This window comes from Zingiber officinale, chromosome 3A, assembly GCF_018446385.1.
Source record: "Zingiber officinale cultivar Zhangliang chromosome 3A, Zo_v1.1, whole genome shotgun sequence".
Classification (NCBI taxonomy): Eukaryota; Viridiplantae; Streptophyta; class Magnoliopsida; order Zingiberales; family Zingiberaceae; genus Zingiber; species Zingiber officinale.
In genome coordinates, this window is record NC_055990.1 from 135,348,487 (window position 1) to 135,364,054 (window position 15,568).

A 15,568-nucleotide genomic window follows, 5' to 3' on the forward strand; every position below is an offset into this window, starting at 1 on the left:
AGGATTTTCCACCTACCTAACCGCAGCTAAGACTTTTGCCTAAGTATACTTAGAACTTTCTTGGAAACTCATTCAAACATGTTAGACCACAAATAACCTTAACTTTGAATCCTTTGCCATTATCAAAACTTAGGTTCGATCGTCGGATGCTTCCCGCACTAACAAGAAGTAGGTCATTAGGCTAAGCGAGGAGACCGAGTAGAACAAATTTCCACTTGGGAACCGAATAAGAAGTTGATCGACACCTATGGGGAAGCCCCTAATGCACCGATCTCATTCCACCAAATGCTATTTTGGGCTCCATCAGAAGAGGGGGCCGAGCGGATAGAGACCGGGGATCTTCCTTGGATGAAGCGCCCGTCCAGAATACATGAAAGGGAAAAGCGGCAAGGTTAGATGATTCGCCCGAGCAAGTCAATCAACAGTTCTCGCAGGAGATTCTGGATGATCCTCTGCCAAAGTATTACAATCCCCTGACGATAGGGGATATAATGGAGCAACCGATCCGAACGACCACTTGGCCAAGTTTGATAACACGACCACACTTCACCAATACACGGATGGGGTGAAGTGCAGGATTTTACTCACCACGCTACATGAATCATCTCCAACCCTACAGACCCAGGTGAGAGGTACATGAGTAAATATAGATGTACTTGTGTATATGCCTTCTAGATGCAGGACAGACATGGATATAGATGTACTTGAGTTGATCGACCAAGTTAAACGTCAAGCGACAATGTTAAACCCCTATCTTCGTCAACCTTCGAGCGGCGACGTTAAACCCTTATCTTCGTCAATTGTCGAGCGGCGATATTAAACTCCTATCTTCATCAACTATCAAGCGGTGACGTTAAACTCCTATCTTCGTCAATCATCGAGCGGCGATGTTAAACCCTTGTCTTCGTCAACCATCAAGCGGCGATGTTAAACCCCTATCTTCATCAACAGTCGAGCGACGACCTTAAACTCATGTTTACAACATTCAATAATCGAGCAGCGACCTTAAACCCATGTCTACGCCATTCAAGGATCGAGCAACGACCTTAAACCTGAGACTTCAATCGATGTTAAAGGATAACCCAGAAATGCTGCAATGATGAATTAGCTGATCGACTATGAAAATGGATAGTTCATTGCCGATCGTGTAGGAACCTACGAGCCACAAAAACCATTTTTTTACGTTGCAAAAAACCTCGAAGTTCTTGCCACGGATCCGTGCGAAGATAAAAATTTACATATACTTAGTTTTCTCCTAGATCTACACTAGATCTACATGGTAGAGATTATACCTTTGTAGCGAAGCCCTTTGCTTATCTCGCTCGTCCAAAAGTTGTCGGATATCGTAGAGTATCAAGTGAACACTCCTCTATATGTATCCACACGGACAAGAGATGGAGAAAAACCACATAGAGTGTGCTAGCACTCTCAAGGGGTTTCGGTAATGGAGGATGAGGGAGAGGGAAGAAGAGAGGAGGAAGAAGAAGACTGAATTCCAACTTGAATTCCAATCAATATGTGGTCGGCCACTCTTGGGAGGTTTTAAACCTCCATGTAACAACAAAAGTCATGACTTTTGGTCTCCCTCATGAGGTGACACACATTTGATGTAGACTTGATGATGTGGACTATCATCATTGGCCAGTCCTATTCCAAGTCACAATGAGGTGGCAATTGGTCAAGTCAAACTTGACCCTTCATCTTCCCTCTCAAGTTAAGTCAAACTTGACCTCTTATCTCCTATGGTTGATCAAATCCAACCTTTGATTCAAGTCAACTTAATTCAATGAATCTCTATTCATTGATTTAAATTGATTCAATGAATCATAATCTAAATTAGACTCATTAGACACATGAATCAAATTGAGTCCAACTCAATTAGTCTAATTTGGATTACTCTTAATCCAATTTGGTTCATCATATGAACCTAATCCTCTTGGTCAATCATATGAACTTATTCTCCATCTAATTACCCTTTGTGTGTGACCCTATAGGTTCTTGTAACATTGGCAATGCTCCTAAACCTATTTAGAAACATAAGTAATGAGCGGTATCTAGCAACACATCATTACTACCCAAGTTACAAGAATGTTGAGATCCAACATCACCTTTGTGACTACTAATTGTGACTCTCACAATATATGATAATGTCCTTCTATCCTTGACATCTAAATTAATCAACTGAGACATAGACCGTGTCATCCTCTAATCAATTTATGTCTTGAACTCCAAGTAGATTCACTCTAATCAAATGAGCTCAATATCTCATATTGACTCATTTGGGCATGGTCATGCACTTAATGGTCTCACTCTATCAAGAATCATGATGTCACTCCCGTCATATAGGAGGGATAGATCTCATCTACATCACTCACATCCCTCCGCACAATTTGTTACATACCCAGTAGTCACCTTTTTAGTCCACCCATTTACGGGTGACATTTGACGAAGCCAAAGTATGCAACTCCTTATGTAGGGAACCATGGTGACTTCAGGTCCAAGAACTGATAGTCATACTAATAGTCACATAAGAAAGTATATGACACTCATATAACGATCCATGATACTTTATCATGGCGGGTCATTCGGTATACATTCTCCAATGCATACCCATGTGTCAACTTGATATCTCTATATCCATGACTTGTAAGATCAAGTCATCGAGTTGACCTACATGCTAGTCTCACCGCATTAACATTGTCCCTGAATGTTAATACTTGACTATGAATGATTAAGAGTAGTGTTCTCTATATCATCTCACTATCAATTCAACCAATCGATTGATATAGATAAAAACCTTCTACTCAAGGACGCTATTATACTTAGTTATTTGGAACCAATACAAGTAAGTATAATAACCATAAAGAAATGCCTTTATTAGTATATAGGAATATGACACATCGAGTCCATACAACAATCATCATATGATTGACTCTAGGGCTCTAACTAACAATCTCCCACTAGCACTAGTGTCAATCAGTGTAGGCTTTAAGGCCTAATGACCTAGTGTGACCATCATGCTTTCTCTGTGCCAAAGCCTTGGTCAAGGGATCAGCGACGTTAGCTTCTGTGGGTACTTTACAAATCTTCACATCTCCTCTATCGATGATCTCTTGAATGAGATGGAAGCGCCGTAGTATGTGTTTGGTCCGCTGGTGTGAGCGAGGTTCCTTAGCCTGTGTAATTGCTCCATTGTTGTCACAATAGAGCTCTATAGGATCGGCTATGCTAGGAACCACCCCAAGTTCTGTAATGAACTTGCGGATCCAAACTGCCTCCTTTGCTGCTTCTGATGCAGCAATATACTTGGCCTCTGTTGTAGAATCAGCAACTGTGTCCTGCTTCGAACTCTTCCAGCTCACAGCACCACCATTCAAGAAAAACACGAACCCAGACTGCGATCTATAATCATCCTGGTCAGTTTGGAAGCTGGCATCACTATAACCCTTTACAGCTTGCTCGTCATCGCCTCCAAATATCAAGAAATATTCTTTAGTCCTTCTCAAGTACTTAAGAATATTCTTGACTGCTATCCAGTGACACTCACTTGGATCTGACTGGTATCTGCTAGTCATGCTCAAAGCATATGAAACATCAGGACGAGTACATAGCATGACGTACATGATAGATCCTATAGCTGAAGCATAAGGGATCTTATCCATGCGGTCTCTCTCCTCTCTAGAAGAGGGACTTTGAGTCTTCGAAAGACTCACACCATGTGACATTGGTAGAAATCCTTTTTTGGAATTCTGCATGGCAAACCATAGTAATACCGTGTCAATATATGTACTTTGACTTAGGCCAAGAAATCTCTTAGATCTATCTCTATAGATCTTTATACCTAGAATACAGGCTGCTTCACCTAAGTCCTTCATTGAGAAATAATTCCCCATCCAATCTTTACAGACTGCAGCAAAGGGATGTTATTTCCAATGAGTAGTATGTTATCCACATATAATACAAGCAAAATAACTGTGTTCCCAATAACCTTCTTGTAGATACAGGGTTCATCTTCATTCTTGATGAAACCAAACTGTTTGATCGCATCATCGAATCGAAGATTCCAGCTCCGAAAAGCTTGCTTTAGTCCATAAATGAACTTATGCAGCTTGCATACTCTGCCAGAATGCAATGGATCTACAAAACCCTCAGGTTGTGTCATGTACACATCCTCGAGCAAGTTTCCATTCAGAAATGCGGTTTTGACATCCATCTGCAAGATCTCATAATCGTGGTATGCTGCAATAGCAAGCATGATCCGAATGGACTTAAACATCATTACTGGAGAAAATGTTTCATCATAGTCAATACCATGAATTTGCTTGAAACCTTTAGCTACCAAACGTCCCTTATAGGTATGCAAATGTCCATCCATGTCAGTCTTTCTCTTAAAGACCCACTTACACCCAATGGGTTTGACACCTTCAGGTGGATCAACCAAAGTCCATACTTGGTTGGTGTACATGGATTCCATCTCGGATCTCATGGCCTCTAGCCATTTCTCATAATCTGGTCACATCACAGCTTCTTGATAGGAGGTAGGCTCATTCTCAACGAGCATAACGTTATCATGGTCAGACAAGAGAAATGAGTATCTCTCAAGCTGACGATGTACCCTATCAGACCTGCGAAGAGGTAGATCTACTTGAACTGGTTGTTGTTCCTCAACTCTTTGTGGAATAATGTCATCATCCACAACACTTTGTGGTTCCAATTCAACTTCCATCAAGGCCTCAGTGCTATGGTCCATATCTTGAACTTCTTCAAGATCATACGTACTCCCACTAGTTTTTCTAGAAACAAAGTCCTTTTCTAGAAATACCTCATTCTTAGCCACAAACACTTTGTGTTGACTGGAAATGTAGAAGTAATATCCCTTCGTTTCCTTGGGATATCCTATAAAATAGCACTTGTCAGATTTGGGTCCCAGCTTATCTGAGACTTGACGTCGAACATAAGCCTCACAACCCCAAATCCTCATAAAAGATACCTAGGCATCTCTCCCAGTCCATATCCTATATGGTGTCTTTATCACAGCTTTAGATGGAACACAGTTAAGTGTGAAGGCTGCTGTGTCTAGAGCATATCCCCAAAAGGATATAGGAAGATCTGTGTGACTCATCATGGATCGTGTCATATCTAATAGGGTATGATTCCTCCTTTCGGATACACCATTCCACTATGGTGTTCCAGGAGGAGTGAGCTGGGATAGAATCCAACACTCAGCTAGATAGTCACGAAACTCATGGCTAAGGTATTCATCACCTCGATCTGATCGAAGTATTTTAATACTCTTGCCTAGCTGGTTTTGTACTTCATTCTTGAATTCTTTGAACTTTTCAAAGGATTATGACTTATTTGTCATCAGATATACATAACCATATCTACTGAAGTCATCAGTAAATGTAATGAAGTACCTATAACCACCTCTGGCAGTGACATTGAAAGGGCCACATACATCACTATGTATAAGTCCTAACAAGTCAGTTGCTCTCTCGTTGTGTCCACTAAAGGGAGTCTTGGTCATCTTGCCTAGTAGGCATGACTCGCATGTCTCATATGATTCAAAATCAAATGAGTCCAGTAAACCATCTTTATGGAGCTGGGATAAGCGATTCTCATTTATATGACCTAAGCGACAATGCTAGAGATAGGTTCGGTTCATTTCATTTGACTTGAACCTTTTGGTACTTATGTTATAGATGGGGTTCTCTAAGTCTAGAATATAGAATTTGTTCATCAGAGGTGCACTACAATAGAACATATCGTTTAAATAAACGGAACAACATTTGTTCTTTATTATAAATGAAAAATCTTTCTTGTCTAAACAAGATATTGAAATGATGTTCTTTGTAAGAGCAGACACATAACAACATTCATCTAATTCTAGTACAAGTCCAGAGGGCAGAGATAGATAGTAAGTTCCTACAGCAACAGCAGCAACCCGTGCTCCATTGCCTACTCGTAGGTCCACCTCACCCTTCGTCAATGCCCTGCTATTTCTCAGCGCCTGCACATTAGTACAAATGTGAGAAGCACATCCGTATCCAATACCCATGATGCAGAAATAGATAGATTGACTTCTATAACATATATACCTTAAGCAGAAGTCTCACTTCTCTTCTTCTTAAGATCTTCCAGGTATCCTTTGCAGTTCCTCTTCCAGTGCCCGGTCTGACCGCAGTGGAAGTAGGTAGCATCCTTGGCAACCCCTCCTTTAGGTTTCATTATCTTGCCTTTGCCCTTGGCTTGGGAATTTCCTTTACCTTTAGGCTTGCCCTTGCCTTGATGCTTTTGCACCATCAAAATGGAGTTGGGCTTTACCTTCTTAAGGTTGAGCTCAGTAGTTCTTAACATGCTTAGCAGTTTAGGCAGTGGCTTGTCAATTTCGTTCATGTTGTAATTCATGACAAATTGACTGTAGCTCTCTAGCAAGGATTGCAAAATCAAGTCAGTGGTCAGTTCTTGGCCAAGTGGGAATCCCAGCCTCTGTAGGTTTTCTATGTACCCAATCATCTTGAGCACATATGTAAACGGGAGTCCCATCTTGCATCTTGCACTAAAACAGTGCCTTGGAGATCTTGAATCTCTCGTGCCTCGCTTGTCCTTGATATAGTTGATGAAGATGTTCAACCATATCATAAGCAGACATCAACTCGTGTTGCTTCTGAAACTCAGAGTTCATGGTCGCGAGCATAAGGCATAACACATCTAATGCATCATCTTGATGCTTCTTATAAGCATCTCGGTCAGCTCGCGTGGCAGTGGCAGGAGGTGCCTCGGGAATGGGCTGTTTCAGGACGTACAGTTTTCTTTTTTTTGTGTGAGAATGATTCTCAGATTCCTGTACCAGTCCAGGAAACTAGCTCCATTGAGCTTGTCCTTATCAAGGACAGAACGCAGGGAGAAAGTGTTCGCGTTTGTCGACATGACAATCTACAACAAAAATAACGCAGAAAGTAAATATCATATTCTATTTATCATTTAATTAGACCTTTAACTAAATGATGCTCCCATTGAATTATAGGGTTTTTGTAGAATCAAGTCATGGATGTGGTCAAACCACACTACTAGATTCATACCAATTAGCTATAATTCTCGTGGGACAAGATCCACATCATACTACGCCTTGAGTTAGCTTTGGCTAAATCGCCCAAGACTTAGTATAATCGGTAGATAACTAATTATCAATTACATCTCTATGCAACTCTTGTTTATAGGATCAAGATCCTCATTTATACTAAAACTTGAGTTAGCTTTGGCTAAATCACCCAAGACTTAGTATAAATGTGATTTGTATCCTATCTTCCAACCGTTGGAAAATACCTATAGTTATACCCGATCCAATTGAGTTAACTAGTTATACTCAATCTAATTGAGTTTGTACTCACCCAAGCTTTGATAGGCGGGACCAAGATTGTCCCTCCGCACCCTACCAAGATAATATGTGTTACTCTGCTTTGGCAGATTCAACAACAACAAATGATCGAGGTAGTGATGGGTATCAAAACTTGGTAGGCATTTCGAGTTGACTTGATTAAGATCTAATCTAATCGTCAATGTGTATCATATACGCATCAAGGTACTAATTACCCTACAACAGCATGCATCACACACAGACAAAGAATATATCAATATTCAAAAATAATGTGACATGGTTATGGCCCTACTACGATCCTCTCTAGTCAAAGAGAAGATCGAATGGTCAACTTAGGGATAGCACCTTCTCTAAGGTCTTCATTTGACCACCTTGTGTTGTCGGCTCCCTTCTTGTAACTCCATCTTCAATTGTTCATTACAAAAGTGAAACTCGAGTTACATTCAAGTCTAAAATTATTTTACAATAGGAATATTAAAAGAAGGAGGGCACGACACACAGGTCGTGTAACAAAATACAACACGCACAACCAACTGACGGCTCGTAGGCCGTATTATGAATTACAACACACAATTTCCAATCATATTGGGCCTTTTGGGCCATAACCATGAACACATCACACACATATTAAAAATATGCATTTTTCATAAATTTTCATAAATTTACTACCATTCTAACAACCCTTTATGAGCCGCAACTTCGGAGCGATCTCGCTTGTTGATTTTTCAGCCGAGGTCAAATAACAATTCCCCTTGCGGGGTTAGGGGCAGGACTCCTACTCACAAAATTAATTTTGTGAGTGTTACATAGACCATACAGCACCTAAAATCACTTAGATCACCGATATGGTCGAGACCAACTCGTTGTGAAAAATTTTTCTTAGTGGCCGAAAACCTCCAAGTGACTATACACTTGTTGTTTCACTCCCAAGAGAAAAATACTCATAAAAATGTTAAAATTTAGTAAATTTATAGAAATTTACAGATCTGCAAATATCCAATAAAATGCAAATAAAACTAGTATATGCTTCGCACATGACTCTGATACCACTGTAGGAACCTTCGAGCCACAAAAACTGCTTTTTTGCGTTACGGAAAAGATCAAAGTTCTTGCCACGGATCCTTGAGAAGATAAAAATTTAAATATACTTAGTTTTCTCCTAGATCTACACTAGATCTACATGGTAGAGATTATACCTTTGTAGCGAAGCCCTTCGCTTATCCCGCTTGTCCAAAAGTTGCCGGATCTCGTAGAGTGTCAAGTGAACACTCCTTTATATGTATCCACACGAACAAGAGATGGAGAAAAACTACTTAGAGTGTGTTAGCACTCTCAAGGGGTTTCGGAAATGGAGGATGAGGGAGAGGGAAGAAGAGAGGAGGAAGGAGAAGACTTGAATTCCAACTTGAATTCCAATCAATATGTGGCTGGCCACTCTTGAGAGGTTTTAAACCTCCATGTAATACCAAGAGTCATGACTCTTGGTCTCCCTCATGAGGTGGCACATACTTGATGTAGCCTTGATGATGTGGGTCATCATCATTGGCCGACCCTATGCCAAGTCACAATGAGGTGGCAATTGGTCAAGTCAAACTTGACCCTTCATCTTCCCTCTCAAGTCAAGTCAAACTTGACCTCTTATCTCACATAGTTGATCAAATCCAACCTTTAATTCAAGTCAACCTAATTCAATGAATCTCTATTCATTGATTTAAATTAACTCAATGAATCATAATCTAAATTAGACTCATTAGACACATGAATGAAATTGAGTCCAACTCAATTAGTGTAATTTGGATTACTCTTAATCCAATTTGGTTCATCATATGAACTTAATCCTCTTGGTCCATCATATGAACCTATTCTCCATCTAATTGCCCTTTGTGTGTGACCCTATAGGTTCTTGTAACGTTGGAAATGCTCCTAAACTCATTTAGAAACATAAGTAATGAGCGGTATCTAGCAACACATCATTACTACCCAAGTTACAAGAATGTTGAGATCCAACATCACCTTTGTGACTACTAATTGTGACTCTCACAATATATGATAATGTCCTTCTATCCTTGACATCTAAATTGATCGACTGAGGCATAGACCGTGTCATCCTCTAATCAATTTATGTCTTGAACTCTAAGTAGACTCACTCTAATCAAATGAGCTCAATATCTCATATTGACTCATTTGGGCATGGTCATGCACTTAGTGGTCTCACTCTATCAAGAATCATGATGTCACTCCCATCATATAGGAGGGATATATCCCATCTACATCACTCACATCCCTTCATACAATTTGTTACATACCCAGTAGTCGCCTTTATAGTCCACCCATTTACGGGTGACGTTTGACAAAGTCAAAGTATGCAACTCCTTATGTAGGGAACCATGGTGACTTCAGGTCCAAGAACTGATAGTCATACTAATAGTCACATGAGAAAGTATATGACACTCATATAACGATCCATGATACTTTCTCATGGAGGGTCAATCAGTATACATTCTCCAATGTATACTTATGTGTCAATTTGATATCTCTATATCCATGACTTGTGAGATCAAGTCATCGAGTTGACCTACATGCTAGTCTCATCGCATTAACATTGTCCCTGAATGTTAATACTTGACTAGGAATGATTAAGAGTAGTGTTCTCTATATCATCTCACTATCAATTCAACCAATCGATTGACATAGATAAGAACCTTCTACTCAAGGACGCTATTATACTTAGTTATTTGACACTAATACAAGTAAGTATAATAATCATAAAGAAATACCTTTATTAGTATATAGGAATATGATACATCGAGTACATACAATAATCATCATATGATTGACTCTAGGGCTCTAACTAACAGATTGGAAGGTCACGAAGCTACACGAGTGAGTGTGTTATGGTTAGCGATTCGCAAAGCGGAAAATATGAAAAGAAAGAGTCAAACGACGTAGAACAAAAAAGTGACATTAAGTAAAAAGGTTTGCCGAACGGGCGAATGGGCGACTACTCATTAGCACTTGGATAGTTTTTTCAAGCCCAAAAAATGTAGTACAAAAAATAAGGCGTGTGGGAGTAGGCTTATTCAAGATAATCTAGAACATCGTCGAGCAGCGACTCAGTCATCTTGTCCCAGCTAATGACCTTGCTCGTTAGGGCAGTTCGAATGTAGTAGTCGTCCTTCAGTTGATCGAGAGTCCCATCGATCGCAAGGTTGAAGAGACGGAGCGCCTAATCGGTGACCTTGTCATTGAAGGCGTCCGTGCAGAGGTAAGCCTTTTTCTACGCCTTGAACCGAGTGGATTCTGCGTCTTGGTAAACTTGCAGCGCCACACGGGAGGCTTCCAAGTCTGCCTTCAACTGGACCAGCTCCTCATCCTTGGCATCAAGCTGAGCCTTCACCGCAGACCGATCGGCCGACCTGCCCTCTCGTTCAACGCTCAGCAAGGCCTCTGCATCCTTCAAGTTCTAAGCCAACACCCGAAACTCCTTATTTTTTATTTCCAAGTCTTCTATAGCTTAGAGCTTCCTGGTGTTGGCCGAGTGGATCTTCGCTTTGAAAGAGGTGTCATGTTTATTAAGTCAAGCCAGCTGTGTTGCCTACTCGGCACTCTTGCCCTTCTCCGTCTCCAGCTGCTCGGAGCTCGTAGCCATATCGTCTCTCAGTTGAGCCATCTCAGCACTCATCTGCTCTAGCTACGCCTGAGAAGCAGACGATTGGTTGCTCGATGCACGCAGCTGCTTAATTTCCTGCTCCAAAAATGTGAGCCTTTGGCATATGGTCAGGCTCGCTGCCTAATATTACAACTAGGAAATTATTAGGGTTGAGCGGAAATGAATAGGAACATACAAGTAAAATACTTACCCCAGTGGGCATCTAGGTATAACTGTCGGCGAGTACCCTTGGAGGCATGATCGCCGCGCGGGCTCAAGCGTCAACCCATATCTGTGCAAGTGGCCCCTGGATAATTATTTGGTGCTCAGGGGCTTGGGATTCAGCGTCGTTGGAGGCAAGCCACTCGTCCATAGGCAGATGGATGACTGTCGTTATATAGAGTCGGCCACTCAGAGCGGACAGGGTTGAAGTTTCTCTGCTAGCCGACTGAGGCACTGACGTTAGTTAAATGCGGGACACTTGGGCCGCTAGTAATGAGGGTGACATGAAGGCGACCAGTGGTGAAGCTAGAAACCCCTCAAGCAGCCCAGACAATGACAGTGTCTGGTCAAAAGATATAGAGCCTGGGAGCGCAGCGAGTCCTTGATTGGGAGCAGGCGTGGAGGTCTCGCCCCACTCGGAAGGAGGTCAAGAGACGGTCGGTACTAGAGTCTGTGAGCAGAAGTGGTAGTTCGGGAAGACCCCTCTGCTCGGCGTCTCTTGCGTTGTCGAAGGGGCTCGTCTGAAGTTGCCGACTCCGAAGCGACCACTATCGAGACCATGGACGGTCATCTGGGCGGAAGGTCCACTGTTGCAACCACTGCATCGCTTGCGGTTGTCCGGCTTCCCCCAGCGCCGCTCCCCGGCACTTGGGTTCCCTCCTCCTAGCGTGAGCAGATCCTTGTTGGAGTCGACCAGTTGCAGACCGTAGCTCTCCAGCTCAGCTATAGCCTCGGCGTTGATGTCTGCATCCACAAGCTTACACTTGCCGGCTAGATGCGCTCACAACATGATTCAAGCTGCACAAAAGGAAGAAAAATCAGTTAGATTCAAAAGTTGGGGAAAAGAAAGAGCATGCCTAAGCTGCACGAAAGCCTTGTACGGATCGGGCTCAGGCCGAACACGTAGAGGACGGCCACCAACATCAACTTATGGATATGGTACTTCTGATCGGCCAATATGGAAGTTGTATAGAGGTAGTCCGATCGACTCTTGTATTTCTTGAGCTCTGGAGGATTCAGTGCCTCAAATTGCCTGCTGGTTGGAAAGTTCGGTCGTTCAGGAAAGCGAATATAAAAGAAGTAGTCCTTCCAATGCTTATTGGAGGATGACATCTTGTCAAAGAAGACTAGGCCCACTCGGGCTTGAAAGAGAAAAGTCCCCAACTCAGACAATTTGGGATAATAGAAATAGTGGAAGAGTCGAGCAGTAAGAGGAATATAGTGCAAGCGGAATAGAACGACGACCCCGCACAGTAGTCGAAAGGAGTTCGACACTAATTAATGGAGAGAAATATGAAAATATTTACAAACGGTAGAAAAGAAAGGGTGGATCGGGAACCACAGACCAGCGTTAAATTGGTCCCTAAAGAAGCATAAAAAACCCGGCAGCAGTTCGTTCAAACGGTCAAAAGTCGAAGGAAGACCGATTTGATAGTCGGTTGGGAATTTATAAGCAGCTCTTAAACTCTCAGCGTCGCTACCGTCAAACCTGGACTTGATGGGCGTGTACCAGAGCCCAGGAATGGTGACGGGAGGTGGTGAGGAGCTAGACATCGAAAAATGAAGAGATTGAAAAGGTGCAACAAAAAGATCCGATTGAAAGGGGAAGGAAACTTACTGGAAAGATCGCCGAAGAAACAGAAGAAAATGAAATGTCACCGGAGAACTCGAAGACGAAGGTGTGTGGAGGAAGGTGACGGACACGCAGTTTATAAACCTCGCGGCCAATCGACCTACATCGTCCGATCCAGGGTTGCGAAAACCTAGAAACAGATCTAGCCGTTGAATTTGAAAAGGCCCACATCGCGTAGCGAGCAGATATTCGCATGTCACATCAAGCGTGCAATAGCAGTGTGGGACACATGTCCTTCGATCATCAGACAACATTTAATGAACTTAATTAAAAGATATGGTTGTGTGCTCAGCCATAATTATCATGGATTTACACGATCTTCAAGAAATTTGGATGATGTCAGCCGAGCCCACGTTCGCCCATGGAAGCGCAGGGAAAGGAGAAGTTTTAGCCAAGTGTTGCTGCCCATCGTTTTGTTGACATCGGGGATGGGTCAGGGCTACCCATCATCCTGATCGACACAGAGGATGGGTCATAGGGCCTAACATCCAATGCACCATATGCCCCAGCCATGACCCGAGAGAGCTACAGGCCCAACACGACAAAATGAAGCTGAGTGGCATTATCTTATGGATCGATCAGAGATTGGGGATCACTTACAGTCTGATCGGACGTGGAATCCGCCTAAGACATAACCTGTCCAGTCAGTCAGACTTGCAACCTACTTCGACTAGACTTAATAGGGAGGCTTGTGATGCAACGATAAGGAAGAGCCCACCTAGCACGAGTCAATTGCCACGGTGTAGGTCAAAGCTAGGGCGTTCAACGCTAGGGCTTAAGCAAGGCTCGTCTACATAACCCGGGGGGAAGGTGGCTACATCGATTGATCAGATGAACCACTATCCAATCTGTCGACCGGATAACCAGTATTTGGTCAGCCCATTTAGTAGGAGAATGGGCCGAGTGGGCTACCCGTCTGGCTCAGGATATGGAATTGTATGTATTAATAACGAACTGATAAAATAATAAAAGAGGAAAAAACTAAGATACTTAATAAAGGGAAGAGAAAGTAAAAGAAAACATTCCATCTATCATTGAATGCAAAGAAGTCAAGACAAAATAGTCTTTTGTCGATGATTAATACTAATTCCATGAATGTGAGAAGCCAAAACAAAGATGTCTTTTGTCGGTAATTAATATCATTAAATGGGGGGAGATCGAGGGTCACTAAGAAAGGTATAAAAGAGTATGCTAACTATGAAGAAGGGAGGATTGATCTCTGTCTATATTATTCTTGATTTCTTTTCCTACTATTGTTTCTAACTTGATCGTCGGAGGGCCAACACCAGTGACCCCTTCCCTGGCTCGGTTTGTTTTACAGAGGAGCGAGGTCTTCATCTAGTCAGAAGAGCTGCCACATCCCCGGCTTTCCAGCTTCACGCTTTCAGATAGGATCATTTTGGGAGGAGCGAGGTGTTCATCCAGTCAGAAAAGCTGCCACATCCCCGGCTTTCCAACTTTACGCTTTCGAACAGGATCACCTGATTTGAAATCGATTGGATTCAAGCTAGAATTGATTGAATGTTTAATGAGATGTTACTATAGAACTTAAATGTAAAGCTTGATCATCAGGGAATCAGGGAGATCAGGATTTGGATTTATGTTTAGAAATTGACAAGTAAGAATGACATAGTTGATGCTATTTGAGGAAGTAAATGGAACCACCAAGGAATTGGACAATTATCATTGCTGGTCCTATTCATTTAGATAGTTCTTTACTATAAACTCTTGAAGGAAAACTATGCAGCTATTGTTTGGGGGGGGGGGGGGGGGGGGGGATTAATGCTTTTATTTTCGAGCCTTGCTATATCGACTATGGTTTGTAAGTGTTGAAATATGCTGGAATGACTAAATTCTACACAGCAGATGTACCATCTATTTAAAGGTTTTTCTGAATAGCACTCTTGAAGATGAAGGCTGTCAAATTTGAACTACACATTGCTGGGTTGAATTTAATCCTTCAACCAAAAGGTATTTAACAATAGGAGAAAGAATGATAGATTATGTATGACAACCTCATTGTTATAAAGAAAAGAAAATTGTTAATAGTATAAAAAATTATAGATTTGGAACTAGTGTATCAACTTGGAGTGATCTTGTTGAGTTTCATTGCTTGAGATGACCAAAGTTTTAAGTGTGGAGGAGGTATGGCCCAAGTTGTTTCATTGATTGAATGCACAATAAGACAACAAAAGCAAACAAGTACAAAGAACAAGAAGGTTAAAATTGAAACCGTGTCAAATTCTGAATCTGAATTGGGAATCCAGAAATCAGAGTTGTTTAAGAAATGTAATAGACTTAACTAGCTATTGGATTGTTTGGTTATTTCTTTATCTGAATATCACTCTTGAAGATCTAAATCTAAATTTTAAAACTAGATTTCTAAGCTGATGAAATTTAGAAATCCCCACTTATACTATATGAACATATGCCTCAAACTATTTAACATTAATTCCAATTTCTACATCAGGATAAGAAAAAGGAAGAAGAAAACCAGAGTTGCTGAATTTGAAATCTAGAATTGCAGAACAAGAATCAACGATGAAGGAATCCAATCCTTGCACCTAGTGGATTCAGAATATGATTAGATTTCTATGATACAGTAAGTGGGGTAAAATTTCTGATGCTAAAATTAAAAGAAACAACAAGTTACACTCATTGTATGAGGTCTGGAATTCAGTCAAGG